Raw genomic sequence first — 16,950 nt, forward strand, 5'->3', positions numbered from 1 at the left:
ACCAATCTATGCATAGACCTGGCTCTGATACCACTGAAGGGATTCGAAGCATAGAAAACAAAAAATTTCCTACCGCGAGAACGCAATCCAAGCCAAGATGCAATCTAGAAGATGGTAGCAACGAGGGGATGAACGAGACTAACCCTTGAAGATTTCCAAAGCCTACGAGATTAGATCTCGTTGTTGCAGAAGATGATCACTTGCCGCTTTCAAAAGCGCGTAGAAGATCTTGACGGTGCCACAATCGGGCAGCACCTCCGTACTCGGTCACACATTCGGTGTTGATGATGATGTCCTTCTCCCTGTTCTAGCAGATAGCGGAAGTAGTAGATCCTCCTCGGAATCCCGGCAGCACGACGGCATGGTGGCATTGGTGGTGGAGATCTCCGACAGAGCTTCGCCTAAGCTATGTGGGAGAGAGAGGGAGGAGGGAACCGCTAGGGTTTCTGGGAGAGGGGGATCTTGGGGGGTGCGGCCAAGGTGGGATTGGTGTGTCCGGCCAGCCCCTCCCCTCCCCTCTTTATATAGGTGGAAAACCCCAAAGATTAGGTCAAAAGTCTCCGAATAAGACCCCAACATAAAACCTTCCATATGACCAAACCTAGGGGGAGTGGGACTCCCCCCTTTCCTTTGGTGGGGTGGCCGGCCACCATGGAGAGGAGTCCACCTGGGACTCCTCCCTTAGGCTGGCCGGCCAAGGTGGGTGGAGTCCCTCTGGGACTCCTCCTTCCATGCTGATTTCTTCAGGACTCTTCTAGAACCTTCTAGAACCTTCCAGAAAAAATACTGGATCATTTTCAAACCTAGAAAATGACTTCCTATATATCAATCTTATTCTCCGGACCATTACGGACCTCCTCGTGATGTCCTGAATCCTATCCGAGACTCCGAACAAAACTTAGAACTCCATAACATATTCCATATCTACTTAAACGACATCAAACCTTAAGTGTGTCACCCTACGGTTCGCGAACTATGCAGACATGGTTGAGATCTCTCTCTGACCAAAAACCAATAGCGGGATCTGGAGATCCATAATGGCTCCCACATATTCAACGATGACTTTAGTGATCAACTGAACCATTTACATACGATACCGATTCCCTTTGTCACGCGATATTTTACTTGTCCGAGGTTTGATCATCGGTATCTCTATACCTTGTTCAACCTCGTCTCCTGACAAGTACTCTTTACTCGTACCGTGGTATGTGGTCTCTTATGAACAATCCATATGCTTGCAAGCTAATTAGACGACATTCCACCGAGAGGGCCCAGAGTATATCTATCCGTCATCGGGATGGACAAATCCCACCGTTGATCCATATGCCTCAACTCATACTTTCCGGATACTTAATCCCATCTTTATAACCATCCATTTATGCAGTGGCGTTTGATATAATCAAAGTGTTCTTCCGGTATAAGTGATTTACATGATCTCATGGTCGAAAAGACTAGGTAACTATGTATCGAAAGCTTATAGCAAATAACTTAATGACGTGATCTTATGCTACGCTTAATTGGGTGTGTCCATTACATCATTCACATAATGACATAACCTTGTTATTAATAACATCCAATGTTCATGATCATGAAACTATGATCATCTATTAATCAACAAGCTAGTTATACAAGAGCCTTACTAGGGACTCCTTGTTGTTTACATAACACACATGTATCAATGTTTCGGTTAATACAATTCTAGCATGGTATGTAAACATTATCATAAACACAAAGATATATTATAATAACCATTTATTATTGCCTCTTGGGCATATCTCCAACATTACCTCACTGTAAAGTAGGAGGTTGTGTTGATCTTATGTAAACAGTTCGTGTGTACTTCTATAGACATACCTTGGACTCGCATATGTTTCTGTTGTACCACTCTGAGGGATGTAATATGAGTGGAACGGTGTTTCACTTATGTTATGTCAACGACTTGTGTACTACACCATGCAGTGGTACGCTGGGTCACCACAATGCCTGGTCCGCCCCGCAGTGGAGAAGGAGGTCTGCGGCAATTTCACGGTACCCGCCCACGTCCACGCGCAGCCTCCTTCGTTGCCCACAGAACCGCATCCCCCGCAGCAGGCGCGCCTCCTTCCAAGGCGGTCGCCCGCGTCCCAAGGCAACCTCCTTTCCCATCGGCTGGAAATCACGAAGGCGTGGGGCTGGAAGCGGTGGCGTGGATTTTCAGCCTAGGCTGCGTCGGCCTGCGGTGGTGCTGCAGTGTGAAGATGGCGACGCTACTGCAGTGTTGCCGACGGGGAGGGAGCCTGGCCTGCGCCGCCGCATCAGGTGCATGAGCTCCTCTGCCGCGGCGAGATCGATACAGAGGCGGCCACACGCACGGCCGACCGCCGGGTCGATCTCTGCCACAAACCTGGCCTGGCCATAGGGGGCTGCAGTTCCTGGACGAATTCGACCAGTACCGCGTGTGCGGAGCCACGCCGTGGAGGATGCGGCTGGCCGGAGCGGGGATGCACGGTGGAGGCTCGAGAGAGGATTTGAGGTGTGGGGTTGGTGGCCGAGTGCTGGGAGAGAGAGCAGGATAGATGTGAGGGGAGTTCGGTTCCGTGGGTGGGCAGGGAAGAATAAAAAAGGTATACTCGGACCGTTAACGGCGTTAGTTAGATCTAGGGTCAGAAATACACTATAGAATGATCCGATGGCTGGATGGCTATGCACAGCTAGCCACCTGGTTAGCTGGCTATTTTCCATATATATATATATATATATATATATATATATATATATATATATATATATATATATATATGTCTGCTATTCTCGAACCGGTTCGAGAATAGCTATTCTCGAACCACTTGTGAACTTCCTGCCTTTTCCTAGTGAACTTCTCGAGGGAATAACAGAATTGTATGTTTGTGCGGACAGTATTTTCATGTTGATTTGCAAACCGTTTATCGGATTGATGTGTATAATACACCGTTGGATTCGTACGGAAATTTCGCAACTTTTTCGTGTTAATGGTTTTCCCAAATTCTATACTATATAAAACTAATTTTAAATATACAAAACACCGTTTTCGCGGATTTCTCTATTTCCGTGCAGTTTTGGAGTTCTAATTTTCAAACCGTTTATCGGATTGATGCGTATGATATGCCGTTGGAAAGCTGGTGGCTAGGCGCACCTTATTCATGAAGAACACTTTTCTAAATTCTTTACAGTTAAAGAGCAGATTTGAAAATACGTGATTCCGCTTTTCGAACTTGTCGGTTTTTCATACTGTTTTTTGGGGCTTGTTTTCGAACCACTCATCGGAATGTTCTAAATGATATTGCGTTGGAAAGATATTGCTTAGGCGCAGCTTTTTCATATTGAACATTTTTGCAAATTATAAACGGTTTAAATTTAATTTCAGAAATATGTAAAATCGGAGACCACCGACACGACAATATTTCGATATTGGCTCATCTAGATTGATTAGGTGTGGCATTGAGGTGTGTTGGAGTATTAATAGAGTTATATTAGTGCTAATTGTACGTGGTGCCAGTCGATTTGCACAATAAGAGGCTTTAAGAACGATTTCTATGCATATGATTTCCGCCCAGAAAAATAGAGTACATGAGTTGCTCGAATATGGAAGTGAACTTCTCGAGATGAGTTAGTGAACTTCCGGTCGCGGTATAAAGTTTCAGGCATGCTCAAAATGTACTTCCTACATGTTCAAAGTGAACTTTCGTGCCGGTACAAAGGGAAGTTTGACAAAAGAAAATTTCCGGTATGTGCATGGTGAACTTCTCCCGTGTTCAAAGTTAATATTAACAAAAATAATATTGGAACTTCCTCCGCGTTCAAAGGTAATATTGACAAAAAAAAATCCAGCTTGGTTAAAGTGAATTTCGAAAAGTGTAAATTTTGGTCATGTCAAAGGTAAACTTCCACACATCACAAGGTGAACTTCCGTTCAGACAAAAGTTATTTTCTATCCTACCAACGTTAATTTTGGCAAAAAAATAAATTTTTGGTTTGTTTAAAGTGAACTTCTGCTCGGTAGAAAGTAAACTTTCGCCTCAACCAAACTGAATTTCAACAAAGATTAACTTTTTGGCATGCTAAAGGTGAACTTCCCCGCGGCAGAAGGTAGACTTCTGCTCATATCAAAGTGGAATTTAACAAAAAAGTAAATTCCCAAGCATGTTCGAGGTGAACTTCTGGTGCATTCAATGTGAACTTCTCGCTTTACAAAGGTTGACCCCAGGTAGCAAAACAACCACGGTAGTGGCCGATAGTCAACCTCTAGAACTGGGCAATCCAATATTTATTCAGGAACGATAAATAACACATGAATGCAGAACATTATTTACTCAAGATCTATAAGAAAGTATGAATGCTACATAGCCACGTTGAAGTGCAGAAAAACTTCTCCCCTAAATACATGAGCTAATTCAAAAATATTATAGTGTCTTCCAGCCAAGCTCTGCAAGTCTTGTTGAATTCATCGCCCAAGCTGCTACCCTGTAATAACATAATTTGTTAGGACTTCTAACATTTAGTAGAACAAGAACTCATCAATACAAGAGTTTAAATAGAGTCTTATTTTCTTGATTAAAAATATATGTATATGCAGAACTTCCTAAGAAATACAAATGAACTTCTTGATTTTTTATTATCTAATTTACTTTGTATTTATAAAACTGATTGGCCAGAGCTGCACGGCGCACTGTATTAGAATCGACATAAAATGTAAGACACAACAACAACAGTTCAGAAGCAGTGCACCATCAAACACAATTGTAATTAACCAACAGCGAATGGTTTTGCCAAAAGAAAATAAAGAACAAAAATAGTAGTGCACAAAGGTGAACTCCCATACAAAATAAAGGCTAATTCCCTACAAGAGAAATGCACATTGTGCAATGCAAGATGTACGCTTAACGAATTAGTAAAAGTGAGCTTCACGGATTAGAAGTGCAAACTAGTCAGCAATCGCACAAGCACTGCACAATAATATGCTAACAAACAAAATTTCTAAAATAGAAATCAAATAGTACACGCCAAGTAGCAGTTCAGAACTGTGCACATGCTGCTACTACTAAACCAGGGTGCCACGTCCACAACCTGGAAGCAGAGTTCTGGGCTTGCACCACGTCCAAAAATCAGCAATTAATATAGCAAAGCTAGCTTCTCACCACTAGCAGAGTTGGTACCCTCCGAGAGAATCCAGAGAGCCGTTTGATTGGGAGAGATGGTACCTGGCGGAGGAGCACGCACCCACTCGCAGAAGGTATCGGCCAAGGAATCAGCAGCACAGGGCCCCGGCCAACAATTTTAGGACATGACCGCCACCAGCGCGGCATGCTACTGCAGAAATCTGCCACGCCAACAAATGGAAGAAAATAGGTTCATCAGTATACTGCATTTTTAAATGATGAATTTTTTCACTCGAAGATGAAAGTGAGCTTTGCAAGTATACTGCATTTTTTTCAAATGATATCCAATGAACATATCAGTCCACTTTGCGATTTGTGAATAGTAGTAGATGTAAACTTTGCGAATTAAGAGAAGTGAGCTTAACATATTAGAAGAAGCGAACTCCTGATGATGCTGTTCCCTGTCGGACATTGCGGACGACATTGATGGACTTCCCATGGCTGCCAGCGATGGACTCCCAGGTCGCCAACACCTGTCATAAAACTGCACTTTGTTGTGTCATAGTTTGAATGGTTTCCGAATCAAATGGCATCATGTCCCCCAATTTATTTAAGAAAAGGTGGTGCTTAAAGTGATTGACATACAATACAAGTGCTAACTCTTTCGTTTTGCCAAATAAACATGGCTCACCTTTGTGCTGCCATGAAAGTAAAATGAATTCCATGCACATGATCGGTCTGAACTTTACATCAATTTGATAGGCAAAATACTGGGGGGAAAAGGTAACTGCATGCAATGAACTTTTTCTGAACCGTGTCTGAACTTCAAACAAACAATTGCTGGAAACTTCAACAGCATGTTGTTGTTCGGACAGTTCAGGAGGGTGGGAGAATGTGGGTGACATTATCGCCCATCCGCACGAGTGGACTGCCTGGTATGCTCCGCATTGCCCCTGTCAAATTACTGAGCTGCAACATAACCAAACTGTCCAAGGATCCCGACCACTACATCCCGGCGCCGTCGTCCCCCAGCGGTAGGTGCGGGTGAACTCCCCGGCGGCGCAGGGCGAACTTCCTAGGAGGAGCGAGACAGGGAAAAGGGGATCCTGGAGTTCTTCGCCAATATTTTTTCTTTTTAATGTTTTTTGATTTGAACTACTATACATTACTAGCATCCGAACTACTATACATTTAAATCTGAACTTCAATTTAGAGATAAAACACAAGTAAAAAATGCACTACAGAAAATAAGGTATGTTCTCGTGTTTTTCATTTGAGAAGTGGAATATCATATATCATTTATATTTTACAGACTGGACTTAGGTTTTTCAGTAAACTAACCGCTCTACCTTAATAGGTGGACTTCTTTTTCTAAGCATACAAACCGGTCTGGAGCTCACGCACAAGACACGACTTCCGAATTACAATAAGCGAACCTCTTGACAAAAATATGAACAATTTTGACTCCACACTCAAGTGGAATTGAATTTCTCCCACGAACAGAGTGAACTTCCATGGATTCCTTTCTAATAAAAAAGTCACCTTTTTCATGGGATTTCTATTTTTTGCTATCAGCCACGCATCAAATATTTGTACTGGTGAGGCTAATTAGAAACCACTACACAGTCAAAATATTACTGAACATTATTACTCATTCCTAATTTCTGTAAGAGAAACATGAAATAATACCAGCATTGTGTATCATACCAAAAGCAATGAAATTTGAAAACTCACAAGACAACACAGGAGGGATTCAAAGAGCAGCGTTACTCGCGGAGCAGATGCAGCAGTGTGGGGCGGCAGCCTTGTCACTGGCGGCGTCGCTGTGCCAAGCGGAAGAGATGCATATGAAGGCACCGACAGGGAAGTCCGGTGGAGCTACATTTCTGCACATGGAGCTTTACAATATCAAAAAGAAATAAAATAATATTCCATCTAGCAAGAATATCTAAACTAAAGTAGCAGGAGATGTGAACTTCACGAATTAGGAGAAATGAACTCCACTAACTAGGAAAAGTGAGCTCTTCATCTCCGCACCTTTATTCCTGTTGTGCATTTGTGCTCGGCTGCTTCACGCAATGAAGAGCATGACTTGCAGTGACAACCGTAGGAGCCAGCCGCAAGAACTCACAGCTTGTTGCAATGCTGCTTGTGGGTACTGTGATGATAGTTAATTAAGTCATATAAAAAAAAGCAAACTTCACATATGGAAAAAGGTGCACTACGTCAATCAAGTAATGTGAACTTCAATAAAGAACTTCCACAGATCTTATTAGCATAAAAATCACAAACTCAAGTGCAGGCTTGTGAAGCTTTGTAGGTTTCAACTACTAGTAATGCTCAATTAGTTGCAGAAAAAATGTCAAATTGTTCTACCTTTTTGCTCTGATATTAATTTGTACAGACTGCACTGGGCAAAATATAGATCTTTCTTAGTGTTAAGAATGAGTATAACAGCATAGAATAGGGAACAGGAATGGAATCTTGAATACGTATGCATAGTTTACTAGATAATTACCTTAAGTTTAAGCGTTGAAATCCCCATGGAGTATTACCGGATCATCATGCCACGTCTTAGATATAGCATAGTAGGCTCGGTCAAGTAGTGTTCCTTACATATAACAAAAAAGGCAGCATAAGGATAATAGTAGACAGTGGTAGATGGTTAAGATCAAACGAAATACTAGATAATGCTTTTATACATCAAAATAAGATTGCAGCAATATGCATTTTTGTTCAAATGAACTTCATTTTATTTGCGGAGTGAACTTCACTTTTACAAAAGTGAACTCACCATTACCATTTTAGCGCCGTAATGGTTGGATCAACATGACATTGCTGCTGGTGTATGTGATGGTGGCCGAGGGTTCTTCGAGGCCTTCCTTAATGGCTGGTAGCCTGGTACTAGGATGAGACCAACAAAAGACTAGTAATAATCAAGAAACTAACATTGGATTGCCTTCAGGTTCGAGCACAGAAACTCAGTAGCAACTTCTTAGAAACTTTGTCACAACTATACCTATTTGTGTCCAAACTGCAGGTATGAGCAAGTGCAATGATTTACTTTTAACATTCTAAAATTTTACAACACAGACTTCCCTGATGTATATGATGCACATGAAATGGACTCCCGCAAAATAAAAAGAGTGAACTTGCCATTTTGAACAAAGTGAATTGTGAGTAGATCTGGAGCGAAACCAACTTACGAATTTAAAAAGAAATTTCACAATAAGGTGAATTGGACCAACAGAACTTCCCAAAAATTAAATGCGAACTTCGCAATGGGTTTAACCCAACTCGTTAACCAAATGTAAATATTTTTACTACCTCACATGAAATACTAAACTTGGCGGGAGCAGAAGTAGACTTTCTACGCGGAATAATTATGAACCGAACTTTCTAACAAAATAAATATGAACTTCCAAAAGAAAAACCAACCAGTCTTTTGAAATACACTCCCAAATAAATCAAGTTTTGTTTTACTGAAAGTGGACTGCCCAGAATCAAGTTTATTTTGTCTTGCAAAAGTTCTACCTTTTTGCTCTAGAATTAAATTGTACAGAGAGCTCTGGGCAGCATATAGACCTTTCTTAACGTTTAGAATGAGTATAAACACATAAGAATAGGTACCTCGAATGTAATCCTGAATGCAAGTATAAATTGTTCACTAGTTAATTACCTTAAGTGTAGTGTTGAAATACCCGGAGAGTATTACCATAGCACCATTCCATGTCTTAGATATAGCATATGCTCGATCAAGTACCTACACAGAAAAAGGGGTGCGTAAGGAGACTAGTGGACATTGGCAAATAGTCAAGAACGAAAATAATTAGGTTTCAGAACCATTCATATACAAGTTCAGATCATTTTTTTTCTAATTTGAAAAAAAATCTCCAACTGTGAACGAATTGAACATTACTAGCACGCTGGAGGTATGGCGGCACAGAGGTAGATCACAGAATGAACTTTTTTTATGTCTTATAGAAATGAGTTGGTTTTATTATTTACAAATCCAACTTCAGTTATTTTGTACCAATTGAACTTCAGTTTATTTGCGGAGTGAACTTCAATCTACACTCGTTCAAATTGAATTTTCTGGAGAGTCCACGCCGGCGCTAGTTCACACTAGCGCTCACGGGAGTTTACAGCAGTGGAGGTCTCCCACCGGTGCGGCGATAGAAGGAGAGGCCGGACAGGAAACAAAATGGGGTCTGCCTTCTCCCTCAAATAAAACAACGCCAAAAGCAGTCATGGTTATGCAAAGCAAATATATACTCAACTCCAAGAATAACCTAGAGGCAGACTATAACTACAGAAGGAAATGGAAGCTAAATAACTACAGAAAACACATACCTAATAACTTAAACTTGAGCTTGATGGTTAGAACAGCCAAAACGACAAAACCGTCCACCCAATTTTCGCACCCAGAGTCATGCTCTTTCTTCCAGAACCGGTGCAGCATATCTGAAATGACACTTTCTTTAAGCTTATGCCAAACTCAACCAAAACAACCAGCCAAACAAGAATAGCAGTATGTATATAACAAACTCTGTAGTGAACCTTGCAGACAAACTCTGTAGTGAACCTTGCAGACAAGAAAAGTGAACCTTATAAGTAAACCTCACATGCATACAAGCTAAACTTCTCGAGCTTACCTACTGAACTTTAACAATGTACTTCATGTACTTTTTTTCAACTATTCGCAAGGAAATTTGACAAAAAAAAGATAGTAGAAAATAGCAGAACCCAATCGGCAGAAGCAGTTCACATCAGCACTCCCCATATATAAGAAATGCACTTTCAAGAGGGGAACAAATTCTTTAAAAAATGAACATCCCGGATTTTTTCTGAAAATTTCTAATGTTCGATTTCATAATGATCGTCCAGTTTTTTTAGAGGTGCCAAACCAATATAATGAACTAGGAATTAGTTTTATGGCTTCAAATTACAACTGAAGACAGCTATACAGATGCAAAAAAAAACAAGGGCAGCACCATCCAAACTTGACATAGGCTAGGCTATCTCTGAACGTCAATCATGTCTAGGTGAACTTCACATTTTTCTATCCGTGAACTTCAAAAATTGAAATAACAGAATAAAATAGAACTTAGAATTTATACTCTAAAGTTCTGGATAGAAAACTTCACTTTAGTTTTTTCTATGGTGAACTGCCCGAGAGTTAAAGAATGAACTTCTATACACAACAAACACCAGGTATTTACCAACAACTACCAACCAACCAGCAAATAATCAAAGCAAAAAATACATAGCAATAGATCTTCACTGATTTTACTCTCTTTTAGTAGCCAATTAAATTTGCTAAACTGTAATAATATAGTAAGGCAACAAACTTAGAGATGCACTTCCCTTACCCCAGGGATTGGATTTAGCAGCTTCAGCAATACAAACAAACAGGAGGATGCAGCAGCAGGAGAAAAACACATAGCTTTGCAGGGGACAACGGTAGAATACGAGCCAATGAGGACAAGTACATACTCACGGTGGTTGGAAATTCACGTCTGCGGCCGCCGGAAGTCCACCTCGCGGTGAGAGGTTTAATTGGGGCAGGTTCAGAGCGGTACTTGGGGCAGGTTCAGAGCGGCGGTCGGGGAGATTCAGAGCTAAACTGGCCACCGTGACCGTGACCATCCGGGATGGAGGTCGAGGTGCAGATCGCCGCCGACCGACCAGGACGCAAGTGGAGGCGCCGCCACTGTTCGGGAAGAAGGGGAGGTGCGGAGGCGCCGCCGGTGCTCAAGGAGGTGGGGCGCCGCAGGGGAGGTGAGGAGGTTGGGCGCCGGCTAAGGAAGAAAGTGTGGCGGGGCGGCGGGCCATCGGCGAAGGAAGAAGGTGTGGCGGGGCAGCGCGGCGCCGGCGAAGGAGGTTGTGGGAGGGCGGCAGCCGGCGGCTCGCAGGAGGTTGGGGGAGGGCGGCTGCGGGCGGCGCGCAGGAGGTTGGGGGAGGGCGGTGAAGGATCTGCCGCAGGGAAGGGGCTCAGGTGGCCGGCCGATCCAGAACGGAGTAGATCGTAGTAGATGGTGCCATGGTGGGGGACAGGCGACTAGGAAGAAGCAAGGCGGTAGTTGGGGGCAGGGGGCGGGCGGCGCCGTGCAGGAGTTCAGTCAGTGGTTTCGTGGGTTTTCTCTCCGATTCGGGAAAGGTGGGTCGGGTTCGGTAGAAGGTCTTTTTAGGGGGTTGTAGAATAGCTATTCTAGAACCCCTCTTAAGGGGGGTTCGAGAATAGTTGGGCTCTATATATATATATATATATATATATATATATAGGATAAATATATATATATATTGTATATTCCTCTTGAATTCTTCTTGTTTCTTTGAAATTGTACATTCATATGCATGTATATAGTAGCGTAGAATATGTGTACTGAAACTCCTTCAAAATTAGAATAAAACACAAAATAAAATATAAAAGAAATAAAACAATACAAATTAAAAAGAAACCAGATTTAGGGAGGGGTTAAAACCCTAAACCTGCGGAGACCTTTATTCGCGGTTGGCCAGACGAACCGCGACTAAAGGTCCTCCGCCCCGACGGACGGCTGGCGCCCATGTGGACGGGCCTTTAGTCGCGGTTCGTAAGCAACCGCGACTAAACGGGGGGGAGGGGGGGGGGGGCTTTAGTCCCGCATATTTCATCCCGGTTGCGCAACCGGGATTAATGCCAGTTGCGAACCGGGATTAAAGGCCCTTTTTCTACCAGGCGATTAGCTTGTCATTTTTTTTCTTTACAGTTAAATCATACATATTCATCTTTATTACTTTTTTTCACGCACTCTACACAAATCTTATATCTTCCTTAGTTTCTACACAAGGCCTTTTTCTACAGTTCCTTAGCAGCTTATTTATTTGTTGCCTTTGCTGTTTGTACGTTTATGCTGTCAGGTGATTCATACCTTTAGTCAGCCATATAGCCCAAGCCAGAATGCGTGTTACACGTACCATACAACGGTATTCTCTTCAAATGTTTGGTGCACTCGAGATACATGCTTCATGTACTACCTGGATGGATAGAACTGGAATGAAACTACACATAGCTCATTTTGATTGCTTCCTGATGTATCATTAAGTTACTATGTTTACTATATGCTCGTTCATATTTACATGTTGTCTTCTATATCATATAGCTCCGTTTCGTCGCACTTTGACTCAAAGTGGACATGCCCAGATTTTTTTTTTAGCAGAAAAGTATGACCTTTATTTAGAAATAGACACGGTTACAAGTGAAGACATCGTTTTCAGTTAGAGCTCCATGGTTAAGATCTTCCACTTTGATCTTTCAGACCACGTGTAGACGATGCCAGCTATTCTTGCTTGTATGCTTATGGCCAACTCACTATTCCTTAATTTCCGAGTCATGCTATGTGGAGTTTATACAAGTATTGTTGTTTGGAATATGAACTGCTAGCTTGATGAGTCAGCTCCACGAACTTGGATATCAGTGTAATACCTCCTGTAGAAAGGTATTGGAGATTGCACATCACAAATAGGGTCGGCTGGTCATGTATATATAGGAGGACACATGTACAATTACAGGTACAATCCTGACAAAACACGGGGACCTATACCTAGTACAATATGTTACTCAACACCCCCCGCAGTCGAAGGGTCGGCACCGACACATAGACTAGAGCGAAACTCAGGAAAAGTCGTGGATGGCAATCCCTTCGTCATGATATCGGCAAACTGCTGAGACGTCGGTACGTGCAGAACTCGAACGCGACCGAGGGCAACTTGCTCACGAACAAAGTGGATGTCCAACTCGATGTGCTTGGTGCGCCGAAGATGAACGGGGTTGGCGGAGAGGTAGACAGCCGACACATTGTCGCAGAAGACCACCGTAGCCTTTTTTTTTTTTGAGAAAACCACCGTAGCCTTGGGACAAGAGAGCTCGGACAGAAGCTGACGAAGCCACTGGAGCGAGAGACGGTGGGCTGCCTCTTGGAGGACCAAGAGACGAGCGACGAGCCGAGGTAGACGCAGTATCCGCTGGTGGAGCGTCGCGTGTCCGGGCAGCCCGCCCAGTCCGCGTCCGAGTAGGCAACGAGGTCGGTCGACGTCGAGGGCGAAGCATGCAGCGACAAGCCATAGCCCATGGTGCCACAAACGTAGCGGAGAATCCGCTTCACCGCGGCCCAATGAGCATCCCGAGGGGCATGCATATGCAAGCACACATGCTGCACAGCGTACTGGAGCTCCGGACGTGTCAGCGTCAAGTACTGGAGGGCACCGACGATGGAGCGGTACAACGGCGCGTCGGAAGCCAGCGACCCATCACTGGCTGAGAGCTTGGCCTTCGTGTCGACAGGAGTCGGGGCAGGGTTGCAGTTAAGCATCCCTACACGCTCGAGGAGCTCGTGGGCATACTTCCGCTGATGAAGGAAGAACCCGTCCGCACGCCGGACAACCTCGATGCCGAGGAAGTAGTGGAGCGGTCCGAGATCCTTCAATGCGAACTCAACGCGAAGACTGTCGGTGAGCTGTCGAAGAAGACCAGCGGTGGAGGCCGTCAAGATGATGTCGTCGACGTAGAGCAGCAGGTAGGCCATGTCGTTGCCGGTCCAGTAGACGAACAACGACGCATCAGAACGTGTGGAGCGGAAACCGAGCTGATGCAGGAAGCCAGCGATGCGCTGGTACCAGGCGCGGGGCGCCTGCTTCAGTCCATACAAGGACCGAGAGAGCAGACACACGTCATCAGGGCGCTCGGCGTCGACGAAGCCGATGGGCTACTGGCAGTACACCTGCTCCGACAGGTGGCCATGAAGGAAGGCGTTGGAGACGTCCATCCGATGCACCAGCCATACGCGAGAGGCGGCAAGGTGCAACACCGTGCGGATCGTGCCCAGTTTGACAACCGGGGCGAAAAAGCCGCGCACAACCCAGCGCGCCTTGTAGCGCTCGAGAGTACCATCGGAGCCAAGCTTGTGCTTGAAGACCCATTTTCCGGTGATGACGTTGGCACGAGGGGGTCGGGGAACCAGCTCCCAGGTCCGGTTACGCTGCAGCGCATCGTACTCCTCCTGCATGGCAGCGCGCCAGTGTGGGTCACGCAAGGCAGCGCGAGCCGAGGTGGGCACAAGTGATAGGGCGGACGTGGACGGCTCAGCAGGTGCTGGTCCGGTCGAGGGGCCGGTTGGACCGGCCTGGTGGCCGGGTGGGCCTGCCGGTGGTCCGGTTTGACCGGGCGACCGACCGGGCGAGGGGGCGGAGGCCCCTGGACACCACTCCGGTTGGCACCGGTGTTAGGGCAGGTTGCATGGCCGGTCCGACCGGGTTCGGGGCCGGCCAGGCCGGTCGTGGGGCCGGTTGGACCGGCCTGGTGACCGGGTGGGCGGCTGGGAGGTACTCCGCCATCATGCGACAGGACACTGTTGCCGCTGGCCCAGAAGGCAGAAGCGGCGAACGGGGACGCCGTGCAGACGTACTGGTCGGTGGGGTAGCGTGTTGACGGTCGCCGCACGCCCGCACGTGCGCGGGTGAGCATGGGCTCAGGGGGCGCAACTACGGGCGGCGAGACGGGCGACGAGGCGGGCGATGAAGAGGCGGGCGAAGGGGGCGCCGGAGGCGCCTCGGGTGACGGGGACGCCGAGGGACCAGGCGGGGCCGGCGCAGAGGGGGCCGCCGCGGTCAGTCGTCGGCGTGCTGCCACAAGAGGGCCAGCGGGGGCCGGGGGCGTCGTCGGAGGTGTTTCCAAAAGTCTCTGCTGAATCGGAAAAACCAACTCGTCAAAGTACACGTGCCGGGAGGTGAGGACACGATGGGAGACTGGGTCGTAACAGCGGTAGCCCTTGGTGTTGGCGGGGTAGCAGAGAAACACACAAGGGAGAGAGCGCGGTCCAAGCTTATGCGCGGCGGTGGCAGCAGTGTTAGGATAACACCGACAGCCGAAGATGCGAAGGTCATCATAGGCGGGCGGCGCACCGTAGAGTAGGTGATGCGGCGTGTATGACCAACGCACGCGACACGGGCGGATGTTGACGAGGAGAGTCGCCGTGGCAAGAGCATCCGGCCAGAATCGTGGGGGCATGTATGCATGGAATAGAAGGGTGCGGACGCACTCGTTGAGGGTACGAAGCATCCGTTCGGCACGACCATTCTGTGGAGAGGTGTATGGACACGTGAGGCGGAAGACGGCGCCATGGGCGGCGAGAAGTGAGCGAATGGTGATGTTGTCGAACTCTTTGCTGTTGTCGGTTTGTAAGGCGTGGATGGGGCGACCGAACTGAGTGGAGACGAAGGCGAAGAAGGCGGTGAGGCTTGCGGCAACATCGGATTTACGACGAAAGGGAAAAGTCCATACAAAATGCGAGTAATCATCAAGAATCACTAGATAATAATTATAACCAGAATTACTCGGAACATGTGAGGTCCAGACATCACTATGAATAAGTTGAAACGGAAAAGACACGACTATGGAGGAGGAACTAAACGGGAGACGAATATGTTTGCCTAGACGACATGCTTCACAAGAGTGGGCATCCGTTTTATTACAAGTAAAGGAGAAGCCTTGCATTATTTTACGCAGAGTGGCGGAGCTAGGATGGCCGAGGCGGGCGTGCCAGAGGTCGACACCGGCGGAGACGGCGAGTGGGCTGCTGGCGGTGGTGGAGGCCGAACCAACAGGGTACAGATCGTCGGGGCTGTCACATCGGTGGAGGAGCATCCGAGTATGACCATCCTTGAAAGAAAAACCAAAGGCGTCAAATTCCACAGTCACAGGATTATCACGACAGAAAGACTTAACGGAAACAAGATTTTAATCAAGTCAGGAGAAACAAGAACGTTATTTAGAGAGAGAGGAGTGGAAGTGGAAGGAAAAGAGACGGAACCGGTGTGAGTAATGGGAAGAGCATGACCGTTGCCAATGATGATGCGAGAGGAAGTGGAAGCGGGTGTAGGAAACGAGAGGTTACCGGGGTGCGCAGCCATATGCGCGGAGGCGCCGGTGTCCATGAACCAGTCGCCACCGCCACCATACGCCCCAGCGGAGGGGACGCTCTGGAGGGTGGTCAGGAGCGCGGGGTCCCACGAGGCCGAGCTCGGGGGGCGTAGGCCGGGGCGGGCTGGGGCGCTGCGTAGAAAGCCTGGTGCGTGGCCGGACGCGTCCCCATGATGCCCGGGTAGGGGGCGCGCGGCACGGGCATGGAGTAGGCATGAACGACCCCGGTCCACGGATTGTGACCGGCGGTCCATGGCGGAGGGGCGTTGTGCTGGGGTGCACGGGGCATGGGGGCGGTGGCATTGGCGCCACCATTGCCACCGCCGTTGCCACCACCGCCACGACGACGACATCTGTCGTCGTGGCGAACGAGCAGATGCCATGGGATGGCTTAAGTTGGGGCCGAATGGGCGGAAGAGGATTCGGGGGAGGGTTTGCGACTAGGTAGGACGAACTTCCGGATGCTTTCCTCAAGAACACAACCAAAGGCCGGTATGCAAGAAGAAAGACAAGAGGAAGAACTCTGCTCTAGATCGCTAGCTTCATTGATCTAAACATGGTTACAAGTTTCTGGGCGTACATGAGCGTCTAGGGATCGACCATCTCACCTCCCGGATACGGGGGTGCCCGCTCTCCTTATATAGGGGAGAGGCTGGCTTACAGAGCAAGAAACCCTAATGGCATCCTTGACTGGACAAACTACTTTACAAAGCTACTTTAATCATGGATGACGCCGGGGTCTTCTTTAATCAGGAACGCTGACGTCCTCCGGCTTCTTTCAGCGTCACCCCTCTCTTTGGCGCCAGGGCTCCGATTAAAGTCACTTTGCTTAGCTCATCCTTGTCTTCTAGCTCTGAAGAGAATCTTTGACCGGTC

Source organism: Lolium perenne, chromosome 6 (assembly GCF_019359855.2).
Source record: "Lolium perenne isolate Kyuss_39 chromosome 6, Kyuss_2.0, whole genome shotgun sequence".
Lineage (NCBI taxonomy): Eukaryota > Viridiplantae > Streptophyta > Magnoliopsida > Poales > Poaceae > Lolium > Lolium perenne.